This window comes from Schistocerca cancellata, chromosome 3 (genome assembly GCF_023864275.1).
Source record: "Schistocerca cancellata isolate TAMUIC-IGC-003103 chromosome 3, iqSchCanc2.1, whole genome shotgun sequence".
NCBI classification, from domain to species: domain Eukaryota; kingdom Metazoa; phylum Arthropoda; class Insecta; order Orthoptera; family Acrididae; genus Schistocerca; species Schistocerca cancellata.
Genome location: NC_064628.1, coordinates 630536239 through 630550620, shown reverse-complemented (window position 1 = coordinate 630550620; position 14382 = coordinate 630536239).

The window sequence follows — 14382 nt, the reverse complement described above, 5'->3', positions numbered from 1 at the left end:
TGGAACTTCGGTTTTACTTTCTCCGATTATATGTTTTTCGTAATTCTGCACCATAAATTCATAGCCCCTGTGAAAAACCCGTAAGATCAATGCTAAAAATTTCGTGCTTTTATGTTTCTTCCTAACAAGATTTACTCAATTCTAAGAGTTGTCACAAAAGATACAGTTCTCACTGTGGGTGAGGGCAAAGTTAAGGGAATATTTTAGGCCACTGTGGAGAGGGGAGATGAGAGAGGCAACGCTGAAATAATCCACTATTGGTGTTGCCAAGACAACTTGCAACATTGAGTTTCACAGTGCTGTGATGATGGGTTGAGTATGTTTCACACTCCTTTTTCCATAAACTGATGTTATTGCTGCTCGTTTCACTCGCTGAAATGGAAGCTATCCTCTTAGGTTTATATGTACCACACTCTCGGGAATCATCACACATTCAGAAATAAACAGGCAAATATTAATTTCATCCTTTGTTCTCTAGCCAGACAAAAATGTTTAACAACATTGAATATTTCAGAACATATTGTATTACAATCATAATGAACGTGATAACAACACTAAGTTGAAAAAAATACTGGCATGCATTGAACTTATAACCTCTAAGCCAGTACACAGTTCACGCGTGTTGTTCACGAGTGCTCACAAATGTCAGAAATTGAAAGGCCACTAGTGATGTCACAACTGCAAAGAGTAGTGTGAAGTTGCATCCACACTGCAACTGGAAACATATCCTGTAGTGTGTCAAAGCTATTTCTCACTTTGTTCGTTGTTTCTGTCCACACTGGAAGTAAACATTTCTCTGTGTATTTGCATTGTCTGCAATGCTATTTGTTGTATTGTTTTCGTATTGTTTGCCATGCCATGTCTAGAGATGAGGAAACGGTGATAAGTACTGCTGCATTATTAATACTCAAAGTTGAAGGAAATACAGTGAAAGATGAAAGATGTGTTCGTCATTCAGTGTTTCTGTATTTATTTATCGTGACTTGTGACCTAAAAGTCATAAGTATCTATCAGTGTTTTGTGATTTTACAGAATAAGGTTGCATTTAAACATACGATAGTGCCTTGCTGTGGTGACATGCAGTAGCGGGCCAGAAACATTGTTTCCTTTGATCTGTACTGACACTGCTATGGATATAATAGAGGTTTCCGTCTTTTGAAAGATGTTTCCAAACAGTGGCCACATCAAGTAGCCAGAACCATGTTTCAAGCTTAGTGTGTATGTGGCTTGAAGTCTACTTGATCCAATTAAACAGCCATTGGCTACAGAAGGAAAACACACCACCACATGTTAAATTCTAATGCCTTTCACCATACTTCACAGTTTTTGGTTTAAATCACCATGTTCATCTAATTTTTATTTTTCTGTGTCACCTGAAAGGAAATCACCATGTTCATCTAATTTTTATTTTTCTGGGTCACCTGAAAGGAAATCACCATGTTCATCTAATTTTTATTTTTCTGGGTCACCTGAAAGGAAAGTCTCAATGTTGGTTTTGACACTGATTACCAAAAATTACTGTGTAAAAATCGTATTGTACATTTAATTTTCATTACTTATACAGATTTTATACATTTGGTGAGTATTATGATTTTTAATCATATGTGCCAATTACCTATGCTTTTGCTCATATTTTGGGTGTTTTAATGTATTTCTCAGTTCTGTATTTTCTCAGTTTTACGGTTTTTAAGTCTGGACCCCTCAAAAATGTAAAATAGGGATTCCATTGTGTATAATCCCTGTTTGTTGCTCTAGTTGGGCTATGAACGTCACAATAGTTTCAAAATATAATAGTGCTGAAGGTATACTGAGCTCACTCAAGATGGCTATATGCTGCTGAAGTTGAAACTTTCTGATTTATAAAGTAGTATGTAGTAGAATAATTATATAAATTTAATGATTGTGGAAGAAGATCAGTTCATCTTTCTCAGTTAGCCATTGGCAGCAGTCAGTTTATTAGCAAATATTTTGATTAAAAATCAAGAAATTATCTGAATATTGCCATACTTCCACAGATGACACAGTAATGGTTGTGGAAGAAACAGATGAGTAGTTAATGTTATACAGTGTAAAATGTTTAATAAGAAAATGCTTCATGCAGTCCTCACAAATTACTGCATCATTTCAAACCCTTTTTTTCCCTCTTAACACAGAACAAAAATTATAACAATGAAAACTATCAGTTATTGACAAAATTATTTAATTGGATAGGTAAAAAATCTACTCACCAAGTGATGGCAGAGCACACACATAAGACGGTTGTAATTGGCAAGCTTTTGGAGCCAGTGGCTCCTTCTTCAGTTAGAAAGGTTGAAGGGGAAGGAAGAAGGGTGAAGAAAAAGGACTGCAGAGACCTAGGAAAAGGGGTAAATTTTGGGAAAGTCACCCAGAACCGTGGGTCAGAGGAGACTTACCATACAGGATGAGAAGGGAAGACTGATTGTTGTGGACTGCATCGGATGACATTTGAAAACCTGAAACCCTTTCAAATCTCGCCCAATGCAGCCCCCAACAATCAATCTTTCCTTCTCATCCTGTACGGCAAGTCTCCCCTGACCTACGGTTGTGGGAGACTTTCCCGAAATCTACCCCTTTTCCTAGACCTCTCCAGTCCTTTTCCTTCACTCTTCTTCCTTCCCCTTAAACCTTCCTGCCTGAAGGAGGAGCCACTGGCTTTGAAAGCTTACCAATTATAACCGTCTTTTATGTGTGTGCTCTGCCACTGCTTGGTGAGTAGATTTTTTATGTATACAATAGAACAAAAGTTATTTATCATATAAAGGCTTTATTTCTTGGATACATACTTTCAGGTGTCAGTATGACCCAAATGTAGTGACATGATCCAGCTGTATTGGCTTCTCCCCCTCCCCACCCCTTGATCTCTCCAGCAGACCAAACAAAGTTTCTATGCAGCCACTTGTCTTTGCTTATAATTTATTAAGGTTTCCATCACAGTTGCGTATAATTGTTTTTGTTGGTGTCCAGGCTCAGATGCTTATGTTAATTTTCAAACCAGTACCTGCATCTCTAATGCTTGACTGCACATAATCTGAATGGCATATTCAAAACATTTGTTTGTGCAGCAGATCAATGTAACAAATTTGATTAGATTGTAATATAATTCCAATTGTACTTTCAAAACTGGACAGGCATCTTTAGTTACTTAAGCAGTCAGAATTTGGCAGGCACCTTCAGTTGTTTGTTCAGAACTAGTCACCAATAGAAACATTTATAAGCAATTATGGTGGAAACCCTAATAAATGACGAATAAATAGTTACTGGCTCTTATACCAACACAGTCTTGGAATTGCATGAATTTGTCTTTGTGTGCTTGCACTGTCAAAACACTTTAGTTAGTTTCTGTACTTGGCACTAGGTGTGTCAAAGTTGATAACTTTGTGTAAAAATCAATGTGTATCTTGTCAAAATTGTTTTATGTCCTGCTATTTTGCTCAAAAAGGAGGAGGAACTGCTTATAGCAGGTGATGAACAAATATCAGAAATGACCTTCTGTAAAGAGTTTGGCATTGTTAACTCTCCACTGTTGACAATAATTAAAAACTGAGATCAAATTACCGCAGTGCTTGAATGCAATGTGTTAGAGCCTGAGAGAAAACATGAGTGACTTACAAATGGGTACAGAGACTGCATTGTATGTTTGGTTCAAATAAGCTAGGTTTTAAAATGCTCCATTATCAGGACCTTCATTACTAGGAAGAGCTGATGAAATTATGCAAGAAATGGGTGTTCAATTTCCTGCATAGCTAAGCATGTTGGAGTGTTTCAAGAAAAGGAATGGTTTACTGATAAAAAAAAAATTGTTCCAGGTAAGCTGACCAAGTGGCTGCACTTTGTATAGCCTTAAGTGCTTATACAATATGATATGTAAGGTTTCTTCAGTGCCAATAAAACTGGTTTATTTTATCCCTGCTTACCCAATAAAATTTCTTTGAAAGGGCTGACATATCCAGGAAAGAAAATCTCTAGGGAAGAAATTACAATATTAATAGTATGCAATTTGGATTGATCTAAGAAACTACTTTGTCATTGAGAAAATGTTAAAATCATGGTGTTTTAAAAATGAGAGAACATTACCACACCAGTTAGAAGATACTGTACCAGACAAGTGTACAACATTAAAATAGAATGAATTGTAGCAGTTGTGTTCACTGAATGCATTTTCACTTCGGATGAGTGATTTTTGTGAGGAAAGTGTTATGTCGCAGTTACTGTTGACAACTGCCTGGCACATCTTGACCTCTAATAACTGTGACATGTTAACACAATTTGATACATGTTCAATAAGCGGCCAAAACACAATATTTTCATTTTAGTGACAGGAATATATTACGAGGTTTACATTCTCAGCTCTACCGACTGTTGCCACTGAAATGGGTGTTGAGTGATGATATTGACACATGCTGAATTGAGCCCTATCTTCAGTCATTGCAGACCAGAGATGCAATAGACAATGCATGATGTAATTATATTGAAACCAACATCTTGATCAGCTGGAGGATAGATAGCAGTCGACAGCAGCCTGTGTTGTAAATGATAATTTTTCTTTATTTTAATGTTTTCATTAAAGATTTTTTTTTCAGTCTATTGTTGAAGTCATTGATCTGATTACATGAAAAATATCTGAGAGGAAATAATAATTTGTTACACAATAAAGATTTTTTATTCCTTCAAATACCAACATTGTGCTAGTGTGTGTTACAAGATCCATGTATGTAATAGCTTGAAGCTAAAGGGTGCTTGTATGACAGGTATGGATAGTCTTCTATTAGAATATGTATTTACGTATGATTGTTACAAATTTATTGGGAAAGGTCTTAAAATACAGGTATCACAAAGGTGTGTGTGTGGCAGATTAATAAATATTCATTACATTGACTTGCAGCCACAGAAACTCCGCCTCTTCTACTGATAATTCAGCTATATACCTTTTGGCAATCTTAAAAGTGAGCAGACTGACTTTAGCTCCCTGGTTTAAAAGAACAGGAGCGAGTGCTGTATCTTTGCTCTGTCGACTTACTTGGAAGCTGACCTAAAAAGTGCACAGGCGGACAATCAGTTGAAGAAATAGAGTTTCTGATGCTGCATTAGTTCCTTTGGTAATTATTGGGTAAGTATACTATATTAATACATACAAAATACGGTAGAAACCCCTCTTATGTTCCAAGAATTCACATTTTTTCTACTGTTAACATTTTTTATTGCACTTATCAGATTTTCTATGTTTACAATGTTAATTCACACACATTTTGCATTAACATATTTACAATATTTCCACAATTTACACTTATGAAACAATGTTTGTGGAGAACAGCTGCGTTAAATGACGTTGGTCTTATAGTAGTGTTCCCAAATCAGTCCCCAAGAACTTAGAACTACTTAAACCTAACTAACCTAAGTACATCACACACATCCATGCTTTGAACCTGAGACTGTAGTGCCTAGAACCGCTCGGCCACCAATTGCTCTGTGGAATCATGAAATGAATGTGTCCCCTGATGGTGTTCCTGAATATTTTTCAATTTTGTCTAAGAGGATCAGATATGAAATAATTGATGCACTGGCACCATATTTCTGGGAACATATCTTAAAAGAAGCATTTCCATCATATTACACATTGAGCTTTAATGAAACTTTGTGTTAAAGAGCAAAAAGAATTGCAAACACCCTTTACATTTTGGTCAGAGTAAGTGTTGCACAAAATGTGTCAGCAAAGCATTGGTGAAACATTTCATCAGAAATTACTTGAGGCACTTCCTGAAGCCAATTTGCCCCTAAATAAATGCCTTATTCTGGGATCAGACAGACTCAATGTCAATAAATAAAATGCTCAGGTTTTCAAATAGTGGTGCCCAGAAGACAAGAGACAGACAACTTTTGAACATCAGAAACCTGCAACACTCATATAATGCTTATATAAAGGCTTTGAAGTGTTTAGGTGAGGAAGCATCCAAATTTCCGGATAATATTTACTGTTACTTTGATGGGTGGCCTGTTTGCTGGGAAGAATTTGGAGGGATTAGTCTTAAGTTTAAATTCCATATCACAAGGTTTCGAGGCATACAACCACAAGATGGCTTACTTTAGAACCTTCAGCCAATAAAATTTGAAACAGAAGGTATTCAATATTAATTTCTTATTAAGTACGCCTCTAAAAAGAACTCTGCTACTGTTGAGTCCGAATCTGACAATTCCACAGTGAATGCCTTTCAAAAATCTTGAATGAAAGCAGAACTTCATAGCTAATTTAATCTGCAGAACTGCTCAGTTTTCAAAGTCACACGCATTGATTCATAAATTGCGTACATAAACACAAAAGATACTTCAAACCTTTTTGGCTCGTAGTTTGAAGATTTCTGCTTTGGGAAAAATGGAACTAATTCTGAAGTTTGTCATAATGAACTTTTTATAGTGGATTACTGCTTTCTATTGAACAACTAGTTGTTAGTGGGCATGTAACTGAACAGCGTCATAAAATGGAAGAACATGATGAGTTGTGGTTTACAAAGAATGCCCAAAAATATTACATTGCAGCTTGCAAACATGATGGAAAAAGTCATGCTTATCAAGTGCACCACTGAAAAGTTTTAGGTTATCAGACCCCCAAAGGAAGAACAAAGAACAGAAGCTGCAGTGAGATGTTAAAGTTGCAAAAATGATGCTGTTGGATATCTGGCAAGATAAGTTAGATGACTGGAAGTTTCTGCAATTTGAAAAAGAACCCCCAGCCTTAGACAACAAAGGTATTGAGAATTATTGGCAGCAGTATTTGTCACCTCAACAGGAAGGGGAAGGGTGAATTGGCTGGGGAAATAGCAGGAAAGTTAAAGGGGGGAGGCACTGTCATGAGTGGTAAAATACCAGTGGTTATAGGATTCAGAAAAGACCCTTTTTTAGGGTAGGGGGGACAGAAAGAAAGAAAATTTTAAGAGAGGTTAGAACTGAGACAAACCTTAAGTTTGAGAAAGAAATCAAAAAACATAATTCCAGCTTATTACATCAGCATAAACAGCCATTGGTTAAGAATTTTCAACTGTCAGCAGATATTTTAACTCCACCCAATGTGAAATGTCAGCTATCTTTATTGCATCAAAATATTCGAGGACTGAGAAATAAAATTAATGAATTAACTATCTGCATAGATGAATTAGAGTCTTCAAACCCAGCTGACATAATCTGCCTCTCTGAACATCATGTGACCACTGGTATAGAACTTTTAAGTGTTACAGGGTTTAGGTTAGCATCTCACTTTTGTAGATCAGAAATGGAGAAAGGAGGAGTTGCCACATTCATCAGGAACTGTCATAAATTTAAGAACATAGACATTCATAAATTTTGCCTAGAACAGCATATGGAAGCATGTGCAACAGAATTAGATTTTCACAAAAAATCTTTCATAATATTAAGTATATATCGAGCACCTGCAGGTAACTTTAATCTGTTTGTAAACCACCTTGAAGCTGTACTGGCCCATTTAACAACCAAAAACAAAGAAATAGTGGTTGCTGGTGATTTCAATGTAGATTTCCTTAAAGACTCTCCCAATAAGAACTTATTTGAGTTAGTAACACTATCATTCAACTTAATTCCCACTGTAAAGTTCCCCACTAGGGTAGCCACTTGCTCACAAACAGCCATTGATAATATCTTTATAGAAAAGTCCAATGAACAAAATTATATTACAAAACCAATAGTCAATGGCCTCTCAGACCATGACATGCAGTTCCTTCTGTTAAATGTTAATACTGAACAGGATATAAAATCTGTTAAATCTGAGCTCAAGAGGGTAATCAGTAAGCCAAAAATTGATTATTTTAGGACACTCCTCAGAGACATTCACTGGACTGATGTTTACAGTGCTCATGGCATGAATGAAAAATATAACATTTTTGCTAATAAAGTGCTTACCTTATTTGAACACTGCTTTCCCCCAAAACTTACCAAGGTTAGAGGAAAGTCTACGAAGAAGCCATGGATTACTCGAGGAATAGGGGTATCTTGTAAAACAAAAAGAAAACTATCTGTCAATCCGAAACATTTCCAATGTTGATGCTGTAGCACATTATAAGAAATACTGCAAAATATTAAAGATAGTCATATCAGATAACAAAATGAAGACAATATGGGATATAGTGAAGGAGGAGACCGGTAGAACCAGACATGAAGAGGAACAAATAGCATTAAGAGTAAATGATACATTGGTGACAGATGTGTATAGTGTTGCAGAACTTTTTAACAAACATTTTTATAACTGTTACTGAAAAGATGGGGTTGTCAGGTTCGGTAGATGCTGCTATCTATTACCTTAGACCAGACATTTCAAGTACCTTCCATAATATGAATTTGACCCTCACTGCCCCAACAGAAATAATGTCCATCATAAAATCTTTAAAATCAAAAACATCTAGTGGGTATGATGAAATATCAACAAAGTTAATTAAAGAATGTGATTCTGAGCTAAGTAACATATTAAGCTATCTGTGTAACCAGTCGTTTATCAGTGGAATATTTCCTGAATGGCTGAAATATGCTGAAGTTAAGCCACTGTTTAAGAAGGGAGATACAGAAATAGCATCAAATTTCCGTCCAATTTCACTGTTGCCAGCATTCTCAAAAATTTTCGAAAAAGTAATGTACAGTCGTCTTTATAACCATGTTATCTCAAATAACATACTGTCAAAGTCACAGTTTGGATTTCTAAAAGGTTCTGATATTGAGAAGGCTATCTTCACTTACAGTGAAAATGTGCTTAATTCATTAGACAAAAAATTGCAGGCAACTGGTATATTTTGTGATCTGTCAAAGGCATTTGACTGTGTAAATCACAATACCCTTTTAAGTAAACTAGAATATTATAGTGTAACAGGAAATGCTGCAAAATGGTTCAAATCTTATATCTCTGGCAGGAAACAAAGGGTGTTCTTAGGAAAGAGACATGTATCAAGCTATCAGGCATCACCCAACTGGAAACTAATTACATCTGGGGTCCCACAAGGTTCCATTTTGGGCCCGTTACTTTTTCTTTTGTATATCAATGACGTTTCATCAGTAACATTACCAGATGCCAAGTTCGCTTTGTTTGCCGATGATATAAACATTCCAATAAATAGCAAATCAAGTGTAGTCTTAGAAAGATCAGCTAATAAAATATTTGTGGACTTTAATCGCTGGTTCCTAGCCAATTCTTTGTCACTAAATTTTGAGAAAACACACTACATGCAGTTCAGAACTTGTAAGGGGTGTCCCAAGAGTATATGTCTAACATACGATGACAAGAAGATAGAAGTGGACAGTGTTAAATTCTTGGTATTACAGCTTGATTATAAATCCAGCTGGGAGGAGCACACCACAGAACTGCTGAAGCGTCTTAACAAATCTCTGTTTGCAGTGCGAATTTTGTCAGACATAGGGGATACAAAAATGAAAAAGCTGGCATACTATGCCAGCTTTCATTCCATAATGTCATATGGGATTATTTTTTGGGGTAATTCATCAAGCCAAGCTAAAGTTTTCTGGGCACAAAAACGTGCAGTAAGAGTTCTATGTGATGTGAACTCAAGAACACCCTGCAGAAGCCTGTTAGGGAACTAGGGATACTAATTACTGCTTCCCAATATATTTATTACTTAATGAAATTTGTCATTAAAATATATATCACTTTTTCAAACCAACAGCTCAATTCATGGAATCAATACTAGAAATAAGAATAATCTCCACAAGGATTTAAAGTCACTTAGTCTTGTACAAAAAGGTGTACATTATTCAGGAACACACATTATCAATAACTTGCCAGCAGCCATAAAAAGCTTAACAACCAATGTATATGTGTGTATGGATATGTGTGTGTGTGTGTGTGTGTGTGCGCGAGTGTATACCCGTCCTTTTTCCCCCTAAGGTAAGACTTTCCGCTCCCGGGATTAGAATGACTCCTTACACTCTCCCTTAAAACCCACATCCTTTCGTCTTTCCCTCTCCTTCCCTCTTTCCTGACGAAGCAACCGTTGGTTGCGAAAGCTAGAATTTTTTGTGTGTGTTTGTGTTTGTTTGTGTGTCTATCGACGTGCCAGCGCTTTCGTTTAGTAAGTCACATCATCTTTGTTTTTAGATATATTTTCCCATGTGGAATGTTTCCCTCTATTATATATATTAAAAACAAAGATTTCATGACTTACCAAATGGGAAAGCGCTGGTAGATAGGCACAATAAAAAAACACACACACAAAATTTCGAGCTTTCGCAACTTTATTGACACATTCCTGGGGTCAGATACATCACATGATCACACTGACAGAACCACAGGCACATAGACACAGGCAACAGAGCATGCACAATGTCGGCACTAGTACAGTGTATATCCACCTTTCGCAGCAATGCAGGCTGCTATTCTCCCATGGAGACGATCGTAGAGATGCTGGATGTAGTCCTGTGGAACGGCTTGCCGTGCCATTTCCACCTGGCGCCTCAGTTGGACCAGCGTTCGTGCTGGACGTACAGACCGCGTGAGACGACGCTTCATCCAGTCCCAAACATGCTCAATGGGGGACAGATCCGGAGATCTTGCTGGCCAGGGTAGTTGACTTACACCTTCTAGAGCACGTTGGGTGGCACGGGATACATGCGGACGTGCATTGTCCTGTTGGAACAGCAAGTTCCCTTGCCGGTCTAGGAATGGTAGAACGATGGGTTCAATGACAGTTTGGATGTACCGTGCACTATTCAGTGTCCCCTCGACGATCACCAGTGGTGTACAGCCAGTGTAGGAGATCGCTCCCCACACCATGATGCCGGGTGTTGGCCCTGTGTGCCTCGGTCGTATGCAGTCCTGATTGTGGCGCTCACCTGCACGGCGCCAAACACGCATACGACCATCATTGGCACCAAGGCAGAAGCGACTCTCATCGCTGAAGACGACACGTCTCCATTCGTCCCTCCATTCACGCCTGTCGCGACACCACTGGAGGCGGGCTGCACGATGTTGGGGCGTGAGCGGAAGACGGCCTAACGATGTGCGGGACCGTAGCCCAGCTTCATGGAGACGGTTGCGAATGGTCCTCGCCGATACCCCAGGAGCAACAGTGTCCCTAATTTGCTGGGAAGTGGCGGTGCGGTCCCCTACGGCACTGGGTAGGATCCTGCGGTCTTGGCGTGCATCCGTGCGTCGCTGCGGTCCGGTCCCAGGTCGACGGGCACGTGCACCTTCCGCCGACCACTGGCGACAACATCGATGTACTGTGGAGACCTCACGCCCCACGTGTTGAGCAATTCGGCGGTACGTCCACCCGGCCTCCCGCATGCCCACTATACGCCCTCGCTCAAAGTCCGTCAACTGCACATACGGTTCACGTCCACGCTGTCGCGGCATGCTACCAGTGTTAAAGACTGCGATGGAGCTCCGTATGCCACGGCAAACTGGCTGACACTGACGGCGGCGGTGCACAAATGCTGCACAGCTAGCGCCATTCGACGGCCAACACCGCGGTTCCTGGTGTGTCCGCTGTGCCGTGCGTGTGATCATTGCTTGTACAGCCCTCTCGCAGTGTCCGGAGCAAGTATGGTGGGTCTGACACACCGGTGTCAATGTGTTCTTTTTTCCATTTCCAGGAGTGTATTTTTCCCATGTGGAATGTTTATTTCTATTTTATTTATATATATAACTTCTGCGCAATTTCAGTACAGTAATGCGTTCATTGTAAATAAGTATTATAGTAGTTGTATTACATGTTTTTTACCTTATAAATAAATAAAAAACGTTTTTATTTTAAATTCAGTGCATTAGTATTTGTAAAATGACTTTCATAGTGTTCATTAAAAAATGACGATCATTCCACTTGAGACCTGTGGAATGGTACATTAGCTTATTTGTTTTAGTTGTAAATATTTGTCATGTATTGTTGTTTTTCTGACATGTTCCACATCCTGGAGGACCTCCTCACTAAGGATCAATTGGAATGAAAGTAAATCTAATCTAATCATAAATCATCAGGACAAAATGGGGAAACTTCCCTTAAGTGTTTTTCATGTGGATGTGCAGGGGCCACATCTAAGGATTAAAGAAGTGATATTAAGTGTAAAACATGGCAAACCGAGGGCATTTAACACAAGACTGCCAACATGAGAAAAGAATTCGTAAAGTAGAATCAGATTACATGTCGGAGGGCCAAAGCCAGTTGTGTGAAAGTTGCATTTTGTTGGGACATAGAGGGCCTTGTAAGAAAGTGAAACCAGTTGTGTGCTTTGCTTGTTGTAGACCAGGGCACGTGGCTAGAGACTGCACTGAGAATGCGAAGTATTCTGTGAAACATAAAAAGCAGGGAAACAAAAGAAAAGCATAAGATTACAGTTGCTTTATGCTGAATTGAGAAAGCTATTTAAAGTCGATTGTGAAAGTAGAAATGAGTTAGGACTGAATTGCCTGCAGAGTGCAGAAAGTCTATTAAAACTGCTAACAGGTAGTGGAGCACTGTATAATGTGCTCAGTATGAAACATCTGTAAAACCAGGTCAAGTGTAAACCTGAAGAAAGCATAAACATTAAATGTATTACAAGTCTGGTGACACACATTTGATGGCACTTTTAGATTGGGAAATAAGGGTGCAACTTAAGTTTCATCTAGTAGGAGGAGGATTGGATATTCTACGTCCTGGTTTTATTGGTAGAGACTTGATTACAAAGCATGATGTAGTAAAGGGAATTCTGTGGGCCAGGAGAAGACCCATTAAATGTGCGCAGAGATAGAAGTGCAAGTACCCAGGAGCAGGAGCTTAGGAAGTCACAAAAATATGTTTAAACTGCAAAACATGTAGACAGTAGAGTCTGCAATTCCCTGAATTGCTTAGAGGAGCCAGTAAACAAAAATACACTGGGGGAAATGGAAAGTAAACATGTTACAGACAGGTAGACATGTCATTGATAGGAGACGTATGCTACAGAACCTAAGGCACGATGGGTGGCTAAAGTAATGTTGGCTTCTCATGAGGAAAGGAGTTTGAAAGTGAAGGTTGCAGATAGTAGTCAAAGAGAAGGCATTGTTGAAAAGCAAGAGTTGTGGGTAGGCATGTACCTACCAGAGGCGCTGATTAGAATAAGAAAAAGGTCTTGTTTAAATACAGAAGAGGAGGCAGTTTCCATTGGGATGCCGCATATTAAGCTGGAAGAAGTTCAGCAATTTAGCACAAGGTAGAAAAGGTCTTAAATGAGAAACGAACTAGAAACAGTTTGTAAGATGAAAACCTATGGTTAGATCATTTAAATACCATAGAGAAGCAGTCCATAAGAGAGGTGTGTTCAGTTTATGATGATATATTTCACCTGCAGGAGATAAGCTGATATTTACAGATACAATTCGGCATCAAATAAAATTGCTGTCTGAAGCAGTGGGTCGAGTAATTTGCTCTCGTCTTTACAGAATACCAGAATCACAAAAGTAAGCATTACAACAGGAGATAAATCAGACATTGGAGGACGACGCAGTAGTACCTTTTAACAAGGGTCTTGGTTTTTCCTTTAACCATGGTTCCCTAAAAGATGGAAGAACCTGGCAAAAAGAGATTTTGGGTGGTGGCTGATCACGGAAAACTAAGTGACTGTACCGCAAACACCATCTCCCACGTAACGATGAAATTTAGGATGGATTTGACAAGAGAAAATATTTTTCAACGCTTGATTTGGCTAAAGGGATACTGTTATGATTGAATGAATGTACCAAAATGTTATACTACGTTCGTCATAAGAATAAACCTCATGTAAACACTGCACTATGTATACTTCAGCGTATGCTGGAACAACATTGGAATTCGTTTCATGTAGAGCAGAAGCCAAGCTGTCTCGAGTAAGTACGATAATGAGGATACGTTTTATGCTGTGCGTTTCGTGTACATCGATTCAGCGATAATACGGAACAATAGCTTTACCGGCGCATGTAACTTGGAAAGCACTGGCCAAACACCTGGTCCAACTAATCTACAGTGATGTGAACAGTTGTAATAAAGACGCAAAAAGAGATGAGCTGAGATAAATGTAGCCTTGACTGTCATTTAAATTTTGAACAGAAGGAAATAATGGTAAAACTCAGGCGATACGCTTCTTAGGAGATCTGTTGGAAAACATAACATGCTTTCGATCTTACAATTAGCTAACATAGTAGTGTAATTAAAAGCGAGATTGATGAAAATTTCTGACTTTAATACGGGTAACTTTTCGGCATGAGCTATGTGCAGCGTAAAAATCATGGAGGTAGAATAAGGGGAGATGGGCCCTACAGACTTACGCTGTACGTTGTTTTGAAGCCATTGGGAGGGGGCTGCGGCCATCTTGGATCCCCCAAAACATTAGCAGACGAGTGTTTACCATTTCTTCTTGTTCGTT